This window comes from Camellia sinensis, chromosome 4 (genome assembly GCF_055761805.1).
Source record: "Camellia sinensis isolate YWXY chromosome 4, ASM5576180v1, whole genome shotgun sequence".
Taxonomy (NCBI): Eukaryota; Viridiplantae; Streptophyta; class Magnoliopsida; order Ericales; family Theaceae; genus Camellia; species Camellia sinensis.
In genome coordinates, this window is record NC_138964.1 from 154,562,284 (window position 1) to 154,581,068 (window position 18,785).

An 18,785-nucleotide genomic window follows, 5' to 3' on the forward strand; every position below is an offset into this window, starting at 1 on the left:
GGGACTAGAAACCAATTTCCGATTTTAAATCTGGAGCCTAATTTTTCTTTGTGAAAATTTGTCCTTAAGAAACTCTTTTTTTGAATCGGTTGACACACTAAAATAGTCAATGGCGTTGGATGTCAACGAAACTTGACGTACACGACTAATTAGGCACAAATGACTTGTCAAAAAAGACGAGACTCAGTCTCTTGACATTGATTATGTGTTCTTTGTTTTGTGTCACTTATATTGCCTTTTTTTTTTGCTGTTAATCTCATATCTATTTCATGTCTACTAGCATGAACTACTAGGGGCTACTGTGTCTGTGTTTAAGCACAATTATTTGGCTAGATATCTTGTTTTGTGTTATTCGATTATTATTAGATTGCAGCGGATGTGTTCAATCAATAGCTGATTTTAATAGTATTATCATCATTGTAGGATATAATTAAAGTTTTTTGGATAGTTCACGTATACCAATAGTTCAATTGGCAGAGGGGCTTCTTGTTAGTGATGATTTGTTCTGTGAAATTGATGGAGTTCCAATTGAGCCTGAATATTGCAAGTCTTTATCTTAAAAGCGAAAAAGCTGTTGGTTTGGAAACACCATCATGAGGTCTAAAAACAGTTAGAGAAGCTGTTGGAAGATACACTGTGTGGTGCTCGATTCATGTATATGTTACATTCTTATTTATTTATTTTTTGAAATAAATATCAAATGTTTTACATTTTTTTTAAGCTTGAAATTGATTATATTGTAAATAATTTTTTTTTTTCTTTTTGCAGATGCTACCCTTTTGAGTACGTGATGATGTCTTCGCATTTCGATATTGGAGCTTACTTTTGATACTAAAACAAGTTATAATATATAGGTTTTTTATTTGTATTGTAAGTACTTTTGTTTTGTTTTAGATACAAATTTGAGTTCTTGAATTATCAAGAATTATTAATATTGTTGGAGGATGTTTTTATATATTTTTGTAAGAAAGTTTGGTTGGCACTGTATTGTTACATGGAACATATATATTATTATTTGTAGATATGATTTTGTGAATGTGAATGTAGATGTGGATGTGGATGTATTTTATTTTAGAAAATATTAATAATTTGTACAGGGATTGAATTAATAAAATATATATTTGTTTTATGAAAATAATTATTTTGCGACAGTAATAAACCGTCGCTAATGTAATCACAATTTCCTTGCCTTTTATTAGCGACGGCTTAACATGTCGCGTATACATATTAGTGTCTTCTTTAGCGACGGTTTAAATTGTCTCGAATACATTATTGATGTAATTCTGTTTTTTTGCTCAGACCGTCTCTAATAATACTTTTCGCGACATCAACTACCATCTCTAAAAAAGTTTTTGGTGACGACATCTAAACCGTCACTAAAATTGATATTTTTTCCGCTTTTTTGTGTTGGGTTAAACCACTGCAAAAACCATTGATTTACCATCGCTACAATGAAGCGACGGCTTGTAACCGTCGCAAATACTTTTTGTCACACCCCCCTCCGCTACCCCCCATTTCCCATCGCTATTTCGTCGCAAAAAGTCTTTTGCGACGACATGTGGACCTTTTGCGACGTTTGAGACCGTTGCAAAAAGTCCGATTTTTAGTGGTGATCCCTCTCTAAATCTCCTAACCAAACACAACATGAGAGTATTGGAGCAAACAGTGAGAGAAAAAAAGCAAGAAAGAGAAATAAGTTGGGGGTCTGTAGAGAAAGAGAAACGTAGTTGGGTAAGAGAGATGAGGGGCTTTGGGTCTAACAATTTGCAAAGGGAAGTATCTTATGGTTATATTTTGAGAAAAGCAAGAAAGAGAAATAAGTTGGGGGTCTGTAGAGAAAGAGAAACGTAGTTGGGTAAGAGAGATGAGGGGCTTTGGGTCTAACAATTTGCAAAGGGAAGTATCTTATGGTTATATTTTGAGAAGTAAGTTAAAAATTAATTTTTTTTAACATCTTTTATAACAATATAAAAAAATCAAAAGGTGATTTGATCAGAAAAAAAGTTAAAAAAATTAAAAAATTAACTTTTAACCTAATTACAAGCTGTACGCACAATATCATAAATTGATTGGCCTACACATTTATCAATTTGGCAAAAAATTATTGATTATTTGTAAAACTTTATTTCACGTGTCAACTGTGTAAAACATAAAACTCTTATTAAAGTTAGGTTGAAATATTTGATTCTTTTGAACATAGGGGGATTATTATTTTCATAATCAATTACAATAATAAGTAACGACTAGTGAAAGAATGAACTATAAATGATTATGGCCTTAATCGATACATTTGATTTGCCTCCGCTTGGGAAGTGGGTTGGCTTCTTGACTTTTTAACTTTTTTGGCTATTTTAACTTGGGCTAAAAAGCTTGGTTTGAGAAAGATTTTTTGATTTTTTTGGCTTTTTTGATTTTTTTTGTGAGAGAATAGTGTAATGATTATGGGTTGGATGTAATGTTTTGTTTGTTGTGATTAAAATAGCATATTTTATTTTTTGTGGCTAAAATAGTCCAAAACCTCCTTGCCAAACGGAGTATATATATGGTTGTTCATGTAAAAATAATCTTGTTTTTAAAACCCCAAACAAATACCATAAACAATATATATATATATATATATGTCACTTAAACCATAATATCCTACAATATGAAATCCATGATGAAAGATTTTCAATCCTCACTAGTCATAAAAATTAAAATGAAAAATAGAGTGCATTTTTATTTCTGGTCTACCGTGCTTGTGCCGACTGGACACAACTAATTCGATGGTAAGCTTAGAGTATGTTCGGAAAGAACATTTGGACTAAAATAATCATATAAGATAAAAGGGATATTTTGAAAATATGGTTAAAAGTTAGTTTTTTTGTTTTTTGTTTTTTTTTTTTTGACTCTTTGATTGTATTTTATTTTGTGAAAGATGAAGTAGGTTAAAAGATAGAAAGTGACTTTTAACCCACCTTCTAAAATACTCTAAAATAGACTATTTTAGTTAAATAAGACAAAATATCACATCCAATTCATAATCATTTCATTTTTTCTTTCACAAAAATCAAAAAAATCAAAAATTCTATCTCGAACGAGACTTTTAACCCCAAAATAAAATAGTTAAAAACCAACTCACATTCTAAACGAGCTCTTAATGTGAGTCTTACTATTGATATTGTACGGGGAGGAAATAATTCTCCTCGTATAATCCTGTTGACCAAGTCCACGCTCCTCCGTACGACGTCGCTTTGTCACCTGAAAACACAAACGTGAGCTAGCCGGCGGGTGTGTGCCGGAAACCTCTCCGATGCCTAAGTCAGAAAACTTGACAAATAGACAAAACTCTTAAGTTCTCAGAAAGATCGTGTTCAATTACCTCCTCCAAGGTGATGCTTGTGAGCTTTTATAAGTTTCATATGGCACAATCCTAGTAGGACTTGTATTTCTCCATGTAGAGTCCTCCTAGGATTCATATTCTTAAGGATAATGCTTATCCTTTCACACCCTCCCCCACTGCTTAAACCAAGTGGGATGGTTTTCTCCATAACCGAACTACCACACGGCCGAAATAACACTGGCTATGCTGAGCCACAGAGAAGGCCGAACTATCCTTAGCTCGGTCTTCTCCTTTAACTCATTACTTCGGCTGCCCCTGTTCAACCTTGGTGTGCTTAGATCAAACTTCCAAGTAACAAGTTCTGATCGACCTAACCATTGTAAGTCACGACCGGACTAATTCCGACACCGGCCTTCCCAGAACATATTGCGACCGGACTAACTCTGAAACCGGTCTCCCCAGAACATACTGCGACCGGACTAACTCTAAGACCGGCCCTACTCCGAGTTGTCTCTGGACCGGAGTAGCCTTACTCTTCCTTGGGCCGAAGCAACTATCTCTTCTTGAGCCGGAATAAACTCACCTCCTTGGGCCGAAGTAACTTTGTCTCCCCAAGGCCGGAGTAACCTTGCCCTCTAGGCCGGAGTATTCAGTACGGCCTTTTTACGTAGTCCTTTGCGTTTTGGGCCTCAATGCCCAACTCTCAGCTCGGCCCAATTTTTCCCAAAAATTACCCTCTCAATTGCCCCTTAATTCCATCTGTGCAACATGATTGGGATTACCAGCCTTTTGGCCGAGCTAGAGTTTGTTACGCTTTTTCAGCCGAGCTAAAAAACCCTTTTAGCCTTTCCAGCCGAACTAAGTTTACCTCGGGTATCACTATGTCCGGTCAAAAACGTCTCTTCAATCATAGTGTCTGTAACGCTTCCCATTCCAGTGACACGTGGCAGGCTCTGATTGGCTAAGGACGGCTGTCACGCCGTCTTCGTGTTTTGAGATCTTGAGACGGTTCCCGCCCAAATTTTGGGCTCTCTAACAAAAAGTGAACCCTGAGGCTAGGGTATCTTCACTTTTACCACCCTTCATACTCTCTCTCTGCTTTTTTGGCTGCTCGAGTTCTTGAGCTTTGAGCTTACTGTGTTCGTGCTTCCGTTGCTGCTACTGCTCCATCTTCAACTTCTTCTTCTCCAAACTGGTAAGTTCTGAGAAAACTTGTTGTTGTTTTGCTTTCTTCATTTCTGTTTTCTCTATCTGGGTGAAGCATGCTCGTGTATTCCTTGTTTTTGCTTCTGTACTTTCATGAAAAAATGAATAGAACTTGTATGTGTATGAACTGTTATGTAGAAAAACAAGCCTTAGATCCAAAATCACATTGCGACCGAACTAGGATTCTGTTTGCCCCTAATACGTAGATTTCTGTAGTCAATAACCGAACTAGAACTTGTAGGAATGTCAGTAGTTTCTTCTGAACCACTCTAGCCAAGATAAGATTACCGAACAAGCTTGCATATACCGAACTAGGTACTTCGGTCTCCAACCGAGCTAAGACCTTGGGGCCAAGCCGGCTTTCTTAGTTCTGAAACCGAACTCAGACAGCCGCCCCTAGGGGCTCAGCCGGAGTAACTTTCCTCACATCGCAACCGATTTAGGCCTTGGGACTAAACCAGCTTTCTTAGTTTTTTAGACCGAACTCAGAAAGCTGCCCCTAGACGTTAAACCGGTCTAAACTGCTCGAAACCGAGCTAAGAAACCTTCTGATGAGCCGAGGTAGAACCAGCCCACTAAGCCGAAGTAGGATTTGTATATCTTGCTTATAATTTGTAGCGCGGTCCAACGATCTGTGCTTAACCCCTTTGTTTTCTACTTTGCAGACTTAGGTTGCCCAGGCACTCCTGCGTGTGCTCAACCGAGCTACTGAGCCTAGTTTTTGTACCGAAATAATTCATTCGTAAATTATACAACAAATGGGTAAGTATAGATATTTAGTCGAAACCCCTGGTGGCATGGCCGAATTTAGGCAAGATTACCAGATTCCGGATGATGTCCATCTGACGTTGGCCGAAAAAGATGCTACCCCCTGGAACAATGAAGGCTTCGTGCCCTTTACCCTGCAATCCATAATAGAAACCGGACTACGGTTTCCTGTCCAACCGCTAGTCTGTGAATTTCTTAGACAGACTAGGTTATGTCCCACCCAACTATCCACCAACACATATCGTATTATAATGGGGATAGCCGCATTAAACCACCAAACCGGACTGAATCTTGGTTTGGCCGAGATCTTTCATCAATACTCTATTGGCTCAAAGAATGCTGGGTGGGTCTACTACCTTAGAATTCGTCGCCGTCGAGAGAAGATAATTAAACATACTCCGGATAAAGATCTAAATGATGATGATTTCTTTTGGGTCTCTGGGAACTTTGAGGATTTTCAAGCTCAAATTCCTGGCCGACCTATAAATTGGAAAATGGGAGAGCCTGGTAATTTTACTTCGGTCTTCTGCTTTGTAAGTTATCTCGGTTGTTTAGTCTATTAGCCGAACTAACACTTCTCTTTTTTGCAGATTACGCCCATCTCCATTCCTTGTATAGCTATCCCAACCTCGGAGTTTTGCGAGCCGCATTTCGGGTTAAAGAAAGAGATTGGGCCAAGCTTCTAAATTTCGAACCGACCTACCGCTACAGCGGTCGACGGAAAGCAAAGGTAACCGATTTTCTTCTCGAGGAAGACCCAGAACCGGACCCATCTTTGCCCGAGATAAGACTTGTCCCGCTAACAGCTGAAGAAGAAATGGCAAAGAAAAGCAGAGTTAGGGCCCTCCTGACCGCAACAACCAGGGCCGAAGTAACACCAACTACTGAGGTTCAGCCCGCCGTCGTAGCCCTTCCTTTACAACGGCCTTCTTCATCTCGCCCTTCAAAACGCGCCCGATCTATGTCAGCCGAACAGCAACTTGTTGACGAAGTCGAATCCGTCCCCCAGAGTCCTCATCCTGCCTCCCAACCAGAGCAAACTGACCGAGCTCGTTCTCCGAAGTGGGCTCCGCCTTTGATCTTCAATGACCGAAACATCAAAGCCACTGATTCGGTCGTGGCTGAAAAAGACCACCAACTGGCCTTTAACCTGGCCAAAAGTGTGTGCCTCCCCAAGGACATGGAGCACCACTTGAAGCAACTGAACACCGAAATGAAATCAATTCGGTCTGCTTCCAAGTCCATGATCTTGGTAAGTAGCTCTGTCTGCTTTTTCCTGTCTAAATTTTTCCAACTTTTACTTCGGCTGAGATGAGATTTTTGTTTTGCCAGGCCTTGCAAAAGAACAATGTCACTTATAGGAAAGTCCAAGAGCTCCGCAAAACCACAAGGCAGGCAATGGCGGAAGCCGAAGCCAAGTCGGCCGAACTACTACAAGCCGAAAAGAGAATGGCCGAGCTAGAAGCAGAAAACGGCCGTCTTGCCGATCCAGTTAATTCGGCGGAAGCGGAGAAGCAGAAAGCTGCCATCGTTATGAAGGACAAGTATTTGCGGGAGCTGGTGAAGCTTGAGAGGAGGAAAGACGCCGAAATAGGCGAATTAAGAAAAAACATGGTGGAAGCCGAAAAGGAGGGCTATAAACAAGGTTACAAGAAGGCCGAAGACGCCTACGTCAAACAATGTGACGCTGCAAAGGAGCTGTTCTTCAAATGCGGCTGGAGGGCGGCAGTGGAGAAGCTCGGTTAAGATCAACAGACCGAGGTCTTCAACCCTCCAGATTATTTTATACCGAAGTCCCTGGCGGAGTACGCGGCTGCTCTGCAACAACAGTTTTTGGAAGACTCTGACTCTGATGATGCCTCTGATGAAGATACTCCGGCCGAAAATGTGGACCAGCCAGTTCGGTCGGTGCCCACTGCTGAAGACCTAACTGTTGATCCACCCAGTGGAACCGTAGCCGAAGTGGCTCACCCTAGTATGAATGAGCTCCCTCCGGAGACCGGTCTTCAAGTTGATGCCGATGCGGTTTTCGACGCTGAAATTGATGAACTTTTCTCTTGATTTTTTACTTTTCCTCCTTTGTAACCGAACTAAGCCCCCTTGTAATGACTTCTCTTTGAATGAAAATTTTACTTCTCTTATTCCGGTTATTGTGTGTATGCTTGCGTTTGTAATGTCTTCTATTCACTCCAAGTGTTATTTCGGTTTTTGGTTGGTTAAACTATACTTACCAGCCAACCACTCCTTAGCCGACATAATTACTTCGGCTGAGGAGTATTAAGTGTTGGTTTAACCCAGCCAACCACTCTTCAGTCTTACACTTACTTCGGCTGAAGAGTAACAAGGGTTGGTTTATTCCAGCCAACCACTCTTCAGCCTCACACTTACTTCGGCTGAAGAGTAACAAGAGTTGGTTTATTCTAGCCAACCACTCTTCAGCCTTGCACTTACTTCGGCTGAAGAGTAACAAGAGTTGGTTTATTCCAGCCAACCACTCTTCAGCCTTGCACTTACTTCGGCTGAAGAGTAACAAGTGTTGGTTTATTCCAGCCAACCACTCTTCAGCCTTACACTTACTTCGGCTGAAGAGTAACAAGTGTTGGTTTATTCCAGCCAACCACTCTTCAGCCTTACACTTACTTCGGCTGAAGAGTAAAAGTGTTGGTTTATTCCAGCCAACCACTCTTCAGCCTTACACTTACTTCGGCTGAAGAGTAACAAGGGTTGGTTTATTCCAGTCAACCACTCTTCAACCTTGCACTTACTTCGGCTGAAGAGTAACAAGTGTTGGTTTATTCCAGCCAACCACTCTTCAGCCTTACACTTACTTCGGCTGAAGAGTAACAAGTGTTGGTTTATTCCAGCCAACCACTCTTCAGCCTTACACTTACTTCGGCTGAAGAGTAACAAGTGTTGGGTTTATTCCAGCCAACAATTGAAGTTAGTTTTTCCAGCTAACTTCGAGTATTTGGTTATTCCGACCAAATGTCCTGCAACCTGGATCCTTATCCTGGGCTTAGGAAGGGTGTTGGTTTAATCCAGCCAACCTCTAAGTTTGTTTTTCCGGCTAACTTAGAATGGAATGCTTGCAATATACTCAAGTCTAGCTAACTTTTACAAAGAGTAATCTGTGCTAAAAAGAATCTCATTTTATTGAAGGAAGAGAAAATTACATAATGTTTGAAGGATAAAAGCTAAAAGTAAAATATCTTGAGATTGGCCGTATTCCATGGCCTAGGGATTGCCTTGCCATCCTTGTCTTCTAGGTGGTATGCCCCTTTGCCGGCTAACCCAACCACCTTATAAGGACCTTCCCAATTTGGGCCTAACTTGCCGTCTCCTGGGATCAAGGTGTTTCCCATTACTTTGCGCAGTACCCAATCGCCAATTTTGAATTGCCTTGGATGAACCTTTTTGCTGTATTTTCTGATTAACTCTCGTTGGTATGAGGCGATGTGGACCAACGCTCTTTCTCTTCTTTCTTCTGCAAGGTTGAGTTCTAAGGCTATGGCTTCTCCATTTAAGTCTGGATCAAAATTTTCGCTTCGAATTGTGGGGAGGCCAACTTCTAGTGGGATCACTGCTTCCATGCCATAGGCTAAGGAAAATGGTGTTTCTCCAGTTGATCGCCGAGGTGTGGTGCGGTAAGCCCATAAGACGTGAGGAAGTTCATCCGCCCACTTGCCTTTTGCTTTCTCTAGTCTTTTTTTTAGTCCATCCAAGACGACTTTATTTGATGCTTCAGCCTGCCCATTTGCTTGAGGATAAGCCGGTGTGGAATTGTAGAACTCTATCTTGTATTCTTCACAAAAGCTTCTGAAGATTCTGCCGTCGAACTGAGTTCCATTGTCTGAGATCAGTGCTTTTGGTATGCCAAACCGAGTGATAATATTTTGCCAAACAAACTTCTTCACATCTTTTTCTTTGATTGATGCCAATGCTTCTGCTTCCATCCATTTTGTGAAGTAGTCTGTTGCTGCGAGAAAGAATTTTCTGCCTCCGGGTGCTGTTGGAAGTGGTCCTACTATGTCTAAGCCCCACATTGCGAAAGGCCATGGGCTAGTTAAAGGTAGGAGTTCTCTTGCTGGTTGATGTATTTGGTGCGCGAATTTCTGGCATTTTTCACACTTCTTCACGTATTTCTCTGAGTCTGCCTGCATATATGGCCACCAATATCCTTGTGAAATAGCCCTGTAAGCGAGCGACCTTCCCCCTTGATGACTTCCACATACCCCTTCATGTATTTCGAACAGGAATGCTTCTACTTTGCTGGGATGAACGCACTTGAGGTAAGGCCCAGAGAACGACTTCTTATATAATGCCAAAGATGGAGATAGCCAAAACCGCTGCGACTTCGCCCTTATTCTATTGGCTTCTTTTTTCTCTTCTGGTAGGATGCCGTCTTTTAGGAACAGGATGATGGGATCCATCCAAGAGGGCCCTAATTCTGCGCAATACACTTCTTCTGCTTCGGGGTCTTTTATGCTTGGTTTTGGTAAGAAGTCGACGAGTAATGGATGAGGGATCGATGTATCTGCCATTGAGGCAAGGCCTGCTAGCTCGTCCGCTCGGCTGTTTTCCTCCCTGCCAATTTGTTCTATCCTTACCACATCAAACTTCTTGATCTCCGTTCTGACTAGCTCTTGGTACTTGGCCATTCTGTCATCCTTTGCTTCGTATTCGCCAGAAATTTGGTTTACCACCAGCAGAGAGTCACTGTATACCATTAGTTCGGTTGCTTTCATGAAGTGTGCCGATTTGAGTCCCGCGAGGAGCGCCTCATACTCCGCTTCATTGTTGGATGCTGGGAAGCCAAGGTTGATTGCTTGCTCTATAACCAGGCCGTCTGGAGAGATGAGGACTATGCCAAGCCCTGCACCATGTCGGTTGGATGCTCCATCCACAAAGAGCTTCCACATCTCTCCAACGAATAGTTTCCAGCAGGTGGAAGGGTCAGACGATGCCGTGGGGTCAAGGATGGTGTTTTCTTCAAAGTCCATATTGGCTGTCTGCCCTTCGTCCTCTGTTTGAACTGCTGGTGAGCTTTTGTTCGTTTTTTCCTTGTTGTCCTTAGTATGGTTTGCCTTTGTGCTTGATGGACTACCTTCCACTAGGGGTTGCGCTATTCCGGCGTCAACTTCCGTCCCTAGTTCGGTCGATGGACTACCTTCCACTAGGGGTTGCGCTATTCCGGCGTCAACTTCCGTCCCTAGCTCGGTTGAGTCAGTCAGGTCGACTGGGCAGATATGATGACTTCCAGGAGTAAACTCTGCGACGAAGTCTGCCAAAGATTGAGCTTTTATTGCGGTCTTGGGTTGGAACTTGATGTCGAATTGTCCCAACTCTACTGCCCATTTTAAAATTCGCCCACTGAAGTCCGCCCTTTCAAACAGAGCTTTTAATGGGAAGGCTGTGAGAACGACTATGGTGTGGGCGTGAAAGTAATGCGCCAACTTTCTGGATGCCATCATTAACGCTAATGCTAGCTTCTCTAAGGGCAAGTACCTTGTTTCGGCTTCCAACAATGTCTTGCTTACATAAAAGATGGGCAGGTGTTGTATTCCTTCTGCACGAACCAACACTGCGCTAACTACGTGCTGAGAAACTGCCAGGTATAAAAAGAGTTCTTCACCAGGAACTGGAGTTACAAGTAGTGGTGGGGAAGACATGTACTCCTTCAAGCTTTCCAGAGCTCGGTCGCATTCTTCATCCCACTCAAACTTGGCTTTTAAAGCTTGGAAGAATGGTCGTAGTCTGTCTGACGACCTGCTTATGAACCGGTTTAGCGCAGCCGCCATACTAGTGAGATGCTGTACTTCTTTGACTGAGTTTGGTCTCTCCAACTCCTGGATTGCTTTGATCTGAGAGGGCTCTGCTTCTATACCTCGGTTGGTCACCAGGAAGCCCAAGAATTTGCCAGATCCAACTCCGAATGCGCATTTGGATGCGTTGAGGCGCAACTTGTGTTTCTTCAGGATCTAGAACATCTCGCCCAAATCTTTCAGATGGTCATTCTTATCCTTGCTTTTGACCACCATGTCGTCGATGTAAGCCTCCATTGTTCTGCCTAACAATGGTTCAAACATCTTGGTGACCATCCTTTGGAATGTCGCCCCTGCGTTCTTTAGGCCAAAGGGCATGACCTTGTAGCAATATAACCCCCTTGGTGTTGTGAAGGATGTGACCTCCTGGTCTGGTTCATGCATGGCGATCTGGTGGTAGCCTCTGTATGCATCCAAAAAGCTAAGTCGGTTATGTCCTGCCGTTAAGTCCACCAGTTGATCTATCCTTAGTAGAGGGAAGCTATCTTTTGGGCACGCTTTGTTGACTGTTTTGTAGTCGACGCAGACACGCCATTTACCATTCTTTTTTGGCACTACGACGGTGTTGGAGATCCATTTTGGGTAGTGCACTTCCCTTATCGCTCCTGCCTCCAGCAGGTTGCCTACCTCTTCTGCCACTATTTCGGCGTGGTGGAGTGCCGATCTGCGTGTGCGTTGAATGACTGGTCTGGCGGATGGGTGGACATTGAGTTGGTGACTGATGAAGTTTGGATCAATGCCTGGCATGTCGTAGGGTGTCCAGGCAAACACTTCGATATTAGAGGTCAAGAATTCCAAGACCTCTAATCTCTCAGCGCTGGATAATGATGAGCCAAGCAAGAAGAACTTATCCGGGTTCTTCTCATCTATTTTTACCTCCACCAAGTCTTCCACCGCTTTCTGATCAGCCTCTTTGCCGACGTCCGCGAATAGTTCATTACTCTCTGGTTCTTCCACCGAATGAACGTATCCTTTGGCAGCTCGGCTTCCATTTGCTGTGGCGAAGCACTGTTTTGACATGATCTGATCGCCATAGACTTCTTCAATTATACCGGCGTCATTGGGGAACCGCATTACCTGATGGTATGATGACGCTACCGAACGCATGGCATGCAGCAATGTTCTGCCCAGGATGATGTTGTAGGTGGAGGGGACCTTCAATACCCAGAACTCCACCTGTTTTGATACACTTCCTGCTCTGACTGGAAGGATTATTTTGCCGACAGGCCACTCTGGCATGGAGTTGAATCCAATCAGGGGAGAAACTGCAGGTGCCAAGTCTTTGTCTTGCAGCTTTAGTTGTTTGAATGTGTCGTAATACATGATCTCACATGAACTACCCTGGTCAATCAGAATCCGCTTGACGTCAAAATCCTTGACTCGGAGAGTGACAACCAGGGCATCATTATGGGGGCAGTAAATTCGTTCCAAGTCCTTATCCGAAAAGGACATGACGTTTGTTGCCTCTGTCCTCCCCTTCTTGATGGCGGGTTGGGCACTTAATACTTCCCTAAAGTGCTCAGCCTTCTTGATCGAACCTCTAAGCTCGCATACGCGCTCAGGTTCAAAAACTCCATGAATTACATTAATAATGCCTTGTGGTGGTGCATCGTTTGACATTCTGTTGGGTTGGTCATTATGATCTTGGGGGGCCGGTTGTGCTCCTCCTTCAATGTATTCGTCCAAGTGGCCTGCTGCCACCAATTCTTCCAAATGCTGCCTCAGTGGTGTGCAATTCTCAGTTCGGTGTCCTTTTTCTTTGTGGAAGGTGCACCGAGATCTGTCGTCGTAATTCTTCTGAGCTTCCCCTAGCTTCGCTGGCCACTTGACGAATGGCTCGTCTTTTATTTCACTCAGAATCCGATATATTGGTTTTTTGAACACCGTTGTTATGGCAGTGCGGATTCTCAACCATCTTTTGTCTGGGTCTTCTCCGTTATCTCGTCTGCCACGTCCGTTCTTGTTGCTTCGGTCAACCGTGTTGACCTTGGCAGGGGTTTTCTTTTCCGGTGCTGCGGTCGTGCTTGATCTTGCTTTAGCACGTGCGCCATCCTCTTCTACCCTGATGTGCTGATGCACTCTTTCCATCAGGGCCTCCATGGTGAGGGGTGGCGTCATGGTGATCGAGTCTCTTAATCGGTTTCCTACTGGTAGGCCTCTTTTATATTGCGCAATGGCTAGATTGGTGGGGCAGTCTCCAATCTGGTTGAATGTCTCCCAGTAGCGACTGTTGTAAGATCTGAGGGTCTCTTTTTCACCCATGTCGATGGAGAGTAACTGGTCTATCTCCACCGGTGTCTTAGTATTTGTCCGAAACCTTGTTACGAACGCTTCTGCCAATTGGGCCCAGGAGGCTATGCTACCCTCTGGGAGCTTTTCGAACCAAGTCAAGCCCAGGTCACCCAAACTTGATGGGAAAAGTATGCACATTAAGGCCTCGTTTCGCCTGTACACGGCCATGACTTGGCGAAAGTGGCTCAAGTGTGAATACGGGTCCGTCTTCCCTTCATATGTATTGAACTTCGGCTGAAGGAAGCCTGATGGTAGGGGTGCGTTTTCGATCGCTGGGACAAACGGCGAGGTCTGTAGTCTTGCCAATGCCTTGTCCGTTGGTTCGTAGGCCGGTCGCGGTATTGGCATTCCAACCTCGACGCTTCCGTGCGTCCGAGGAGCCAACCGTTGTAAGGCCGAAACTCGGTGTGGATCCCTTGCCCTGGCATCTTCCTTGCATCGTGCTTTTTCTTCTAGCACGGTTCGTAAGTCGGATGACCTGGGTAGCTCGGTTTGTCTGGATCTGGTTTGGTGTGAATGTGAAGGCCAATACGTGCTTCCTTCAGTGTATGATCTTTCGGATCTCGTCCTCTCAGACCTGGAGTGACGAGTCCTTGAAGATAAGGAGTGAGTGTCGCCTGTCCTGAGGCTTCTGCTTTCTCCTTGAGAGGGTGTAGCATTCCTACTACGACTTTCTGAGTGGCGAGGGGGCGTCTTGTGCTTGCGCCCCTCTCCTGTCGCCACATCTTTGGTCTTCATCTGGCGTTTCAAAGCCTCCATGTCCGCCGCCATCCTTCGAATTAGTTCATCTTGTTCCTTCACGCGATCTTCCAGGGCTTGAGGATCAATCCTCCTCCTTTGCCTGTCAGGACTCTGAGAGTAACGAGGGCTGCTATTCCGCCTTCCCCTGCCACTCCTCCTGGAGTTATGTTGTTGGGGCTCCAGATCCGCCATAGGAGGGACAGAGGGTAATCCTTCGCGCCTTGCGCCCCCCTCTGGAGTTAGTCCGTCGACGGCGGACTGCGGCAAGTCTTCAATGTGTGCCATTGAATGAGAAAAGGAGAAACTTAGTCAAGAGGTTTTTGTTCTTGTCTGTTCTTCCCACAGACGGCGCCAATTGTACGGGGAGGAAATAATTCTCCTCGTATAATCCTGTTGACCAAGTCCACGCTCCTCCGTACGACGTCGCTTTGTCACCTGAAAACACAAACGTGAGCTAGCCGGCGGGTGTGTGCCGGAAACCTCTCCGATGCCTAAGTCAGAAAACTTGACAAATAGACAAAGCTCTTAAGTTCTCAGAAAGATCGTGTTCAATTACCTCCTCCAAGGTGATGCTTGTGAGCTTTTATAAGTTTCATATGGCACAATCCTAGTAGGACTTGTATTTCTCCATGTAGAGTCCTCCTAGGATTCATATTCTTAAGGATAATGCTTATCCTTTCACACCCTCCCCCACTGCTTAAACCAAGTGGGATGGTTTTCTCCATAACCGAACTACCACACGGCCGAAATAACACTGGCTATGCTGAGCCACAGAGAAGGCCGAACTATCCTTAGCTCGGTCTTCTCCTTTAACTCATTACTTCGGCTGCCCCTGTTCAACCTTGGTGTGCTTAGATCAAACTTCCAAGTAACAAGTTCTGATCGACCTAACCATTGTAAGTCACGACCGGACTAATTCCGACACCGGTCTTCCCAGAACATACTGCGACCGGACTAACTCTGAAACCGGTCTCCCCAGAACATACTGCGACCGGACTAACTCTAAGACCGGCCCTACTCCGAGTTGTCTCTGGACCGGAGTAGCCTTACTCTTCCTTGGGCCGAAGCAACTATCTCTTCTTGAGCCGGAATAAACTCACCTCCTTGGGCCGAAGTAACTTTGTCTCCCCAAGGCCGGAGTAACCTTACCCTCTAGGCCGGAGTATTCAGTACGGCCTTTTTACGTAATCCTTTGCGTTTTGGGCCTCAATGCCCAACTCTCAGCTCGGCCCAATTTTTCCCAAAAATTACCCTCTCAGATATCTTTAATTGATTTTGTAAGTTGTTGTGTGTATGTGAGCTTAACCAAATTTAATTATTTTATAAATTACAAAAAAAAAAAAAATCTCTTTAAGAAAAGCAAAAAATGAAATGTCTTGAACCCTTTTTTCAATGTTTAGGTCCCAAGCGTTTTTTAAAGCTTGGCAGGTTGAAAACGTAATTTTGAGAATTTAGGTAAGATTTGATAGAAAATCTGTCACGGTAGACCAACGTAGAAATTCATTAAGATGTGGTGTGGCTGAAGATGATTGGCTGTGAGCACCTATGAAGTGTTTGTCAAATGAAAAATTATTAATTGAGCTTGGATGCCACGTGATTATCGCTTAAATCAATCAAAAACTCATATATCTTTTCATATTCTTTAATTATTCATACAAATCTCACAGTTTTACAATAACAATATATTCTTTTCGTTTCAAAATATTAATCTCTTATTTTATTTTTTATTATTTTAAAATATTAGTTTATTTTCAAAAATTAAGTACAAAAATAATATAAATTTCTTATTTTGTTCTTTTTTTTAAATTCATAAATAATATAAAAAGTATAATTATGACATTGATATTTTTTAAAAAATATGCTATCAAATAATAATTTTGAAAAATTAAATTTTTCAAAATATAATAATTGTATTATTAAAAAAATTTAATTCTTCAAAATGAATCATTATTTTAAGACGGGGAGAGTATTTGGAACACACGCTCCCATGACCAATGAATATCTTCTCCTGTCAGACAACGCAAGTTCAATTCTACTGGAATCCAGATCCTCGGCCGCCCTACCCTGCGGCCCTACCCGGCAGCCCCCCAAAACGACGTCGTTTTGGGGTTTTTTTTTTTTTTTTTTTTTTTTTTTCTTCTTCTTCGTTCTCGTTTTCTCTCTCTTCGAACGGAAACCAAAGGGAGGGGAGGGGAGAGGGAGAAGAGGGAGGAAGGAGGAGGGAGGAGGCTGCGCAGCCGTCCGATCGTCGTCTCGCCTCGCCGGCCGTCGCAGCCGTCCGATCGTCGTCTCGCCTCGCCATCGAAGCTCGTCGCAGCTCGTCGCCTCCTCCTCCTCCTCCTCCTCCCCCACTAGTTATGGCCCCCTCCAGTCCTCCCTCCCCCTTCCTCCCTCTTCTCCCTCCCTCCCCCTTCCTCCCTCTTCTCCCTCCTTCCTCCCTCTCTTCCTCTGCGTTTTTTTTTTTTTGAAAATTTGCCCCCAAAACGACGTCGTTTTGGGGGCTGCTGGGTTTGGCTGCCGGGTAGGGCGGCCGTGAATCCGCGCTCATTCTACTGATACTTACCTAATAGCTTGTTGCCATGTGGCGGACAGTTATATTAAGAAGAGGTTTCACACGTGAGTAGTTATGTTATGAAGAGGTTTCACACCTGAGTTGGTTTTTTATTTTTTTAACAAGAAAAAAAAGATATTATGAAATGTCATCACAGCATTCGTAGGTCTAGGTCTCGAGATAATTAATTGTCAACTTAATTTAATTCAATCTATAAGAAGAGACCCACTACTGAGACACCAGTTGAGCTCAATTATACGTCACAAACAAGTCCATGATTCGATCGGATTATAGAGCGAGGTCTCAGTAAATAGCTATTGGAATCACCTAGCATTTCATTCCCTTCAAAAGTCGAACATGAGTCACGTCTGTAGAGAATGATGCCTTCTCCACTAGGCCATCACCCTCAGCGGAATACTTGAGTTCGATACACCCAAAAAGTAAGACGAGCAAAACTAGAGATATAAATAAAAAAATAAAAAAATAAATGAAATTCTATCAATTTTTTACTGAACATTCACATAAAATTAACACCCACTTAAGTTTTTAGGAGAAAGTTGGATCAATTATACTTTGTCATTTTATATTTGATTACGTTTTTATTTTTGTTCTTAAAGTTTGTTTCTTCTTATTTTGATTCTTCATGTTTCAAATTTTTTTAGTTTAATTCTAAAATTAACTTCTGCTCAAAATTTAGACAGAAAATGCAACAATAATTATCACATAATATAAAAAATATATTATTATATTAGAATTTAAATTTATGTCAGAGGTGTAAGTTATATGTAATGAAATATTTTTATATCACATGAGGGGATAATTTGCATAAACAAATTGGGTTGAGCTAAGTAGAATCAATTTTGGATGTTGGGCTGCACAGTGAACCAAGATAAGAGCTTAGATAGCTCAGTCCTAGGCTGAACCGCTAGGCTGATCAATGGTCTTGGATCCAGCTGCGTACAATCGGGGAACAAACTGGAATATCCTGGTTAATTGAGGAAGGCCGATCTAGGTGTAGCTCGGTCCGAGATTACGTAGCTCGATCAAAGGAATAGCAGAACCAGGTTGCTCGGTTAGGCATGGTTAGCTAAGTAGGGTGTTCGGTCATCTCACTTGTCTTGCAATAGGGAAGGTGTACTTAGGATAAGCATTATCATTAAGGAAGGTATTTCCTAAGACGACTCTACTAAGGAGAGTTAGAGTCCTACTAGGATTGTGCCACTTGAAGTCTATAAAAGCTCATGACAGAACCTATTCCCAGGTATTCCAATTCTTATTATCGAATACACAGAGCTTTAGTGTCTTTTGTCAACTTGCTGACTTATCAGAGGGGTTTTCAGCACACACTCGCCGACTAGCTCATGTTTGTGTTTTTAGGTGATAAGATGACGACGTTTAGAGGAGTGCAAACTTGATCATTAGGATTATACGAGAATGATTATTTTGTACTTGTACAACCGGTGCCGTTTGTCGGAATATCAAAAAACTTACCTTTTGATCAAGTTTTCCTTTAGCAAGCTTTAATGGTGCACAACGAAGATTTGTCGCATTTCGCCATTGATGGCTAGATGCCAGAAGCGAACAAGAGGTGTGATGATTTGCCTCATGCTCCATCCATGGCAGATTTGGACCCTCAGCGATGAAACCCTCACATAGGTGAGCAAGAAAAGCGGGGTTTGATCCTTCGCCACTCCCAAAGCCCAAATGGACAAAGGCGACGAACAGATACCCAGGTTCTGAAGGATCGCGTGAGGGAGCAAGACGAGTTGATAAGGAAAATGACGGCAAACATGGAGGCTTTGAAGCACCAAGTGAGACGCAAAGGCGTGACAGGAGTGGAGATCCGCGAAGGATGAACGCAATTTCACCGTTCTAGAGATAAAGATGGATATGCCACATCTACACATTCTAGGAGTAGAAGCTTTAGGATAGGCGACTCCCATTCGAAGACTTCTATCAATTTTTTTACTGAACATTCACATAAAATTAACACCCATTTAAGTTTTTAAGAGAAAATTGGGTCAATTATACTTTGTCCTTTTATGCTTGACCACTTTTCTATTTTGGTCCTTAAAGTTTGTTT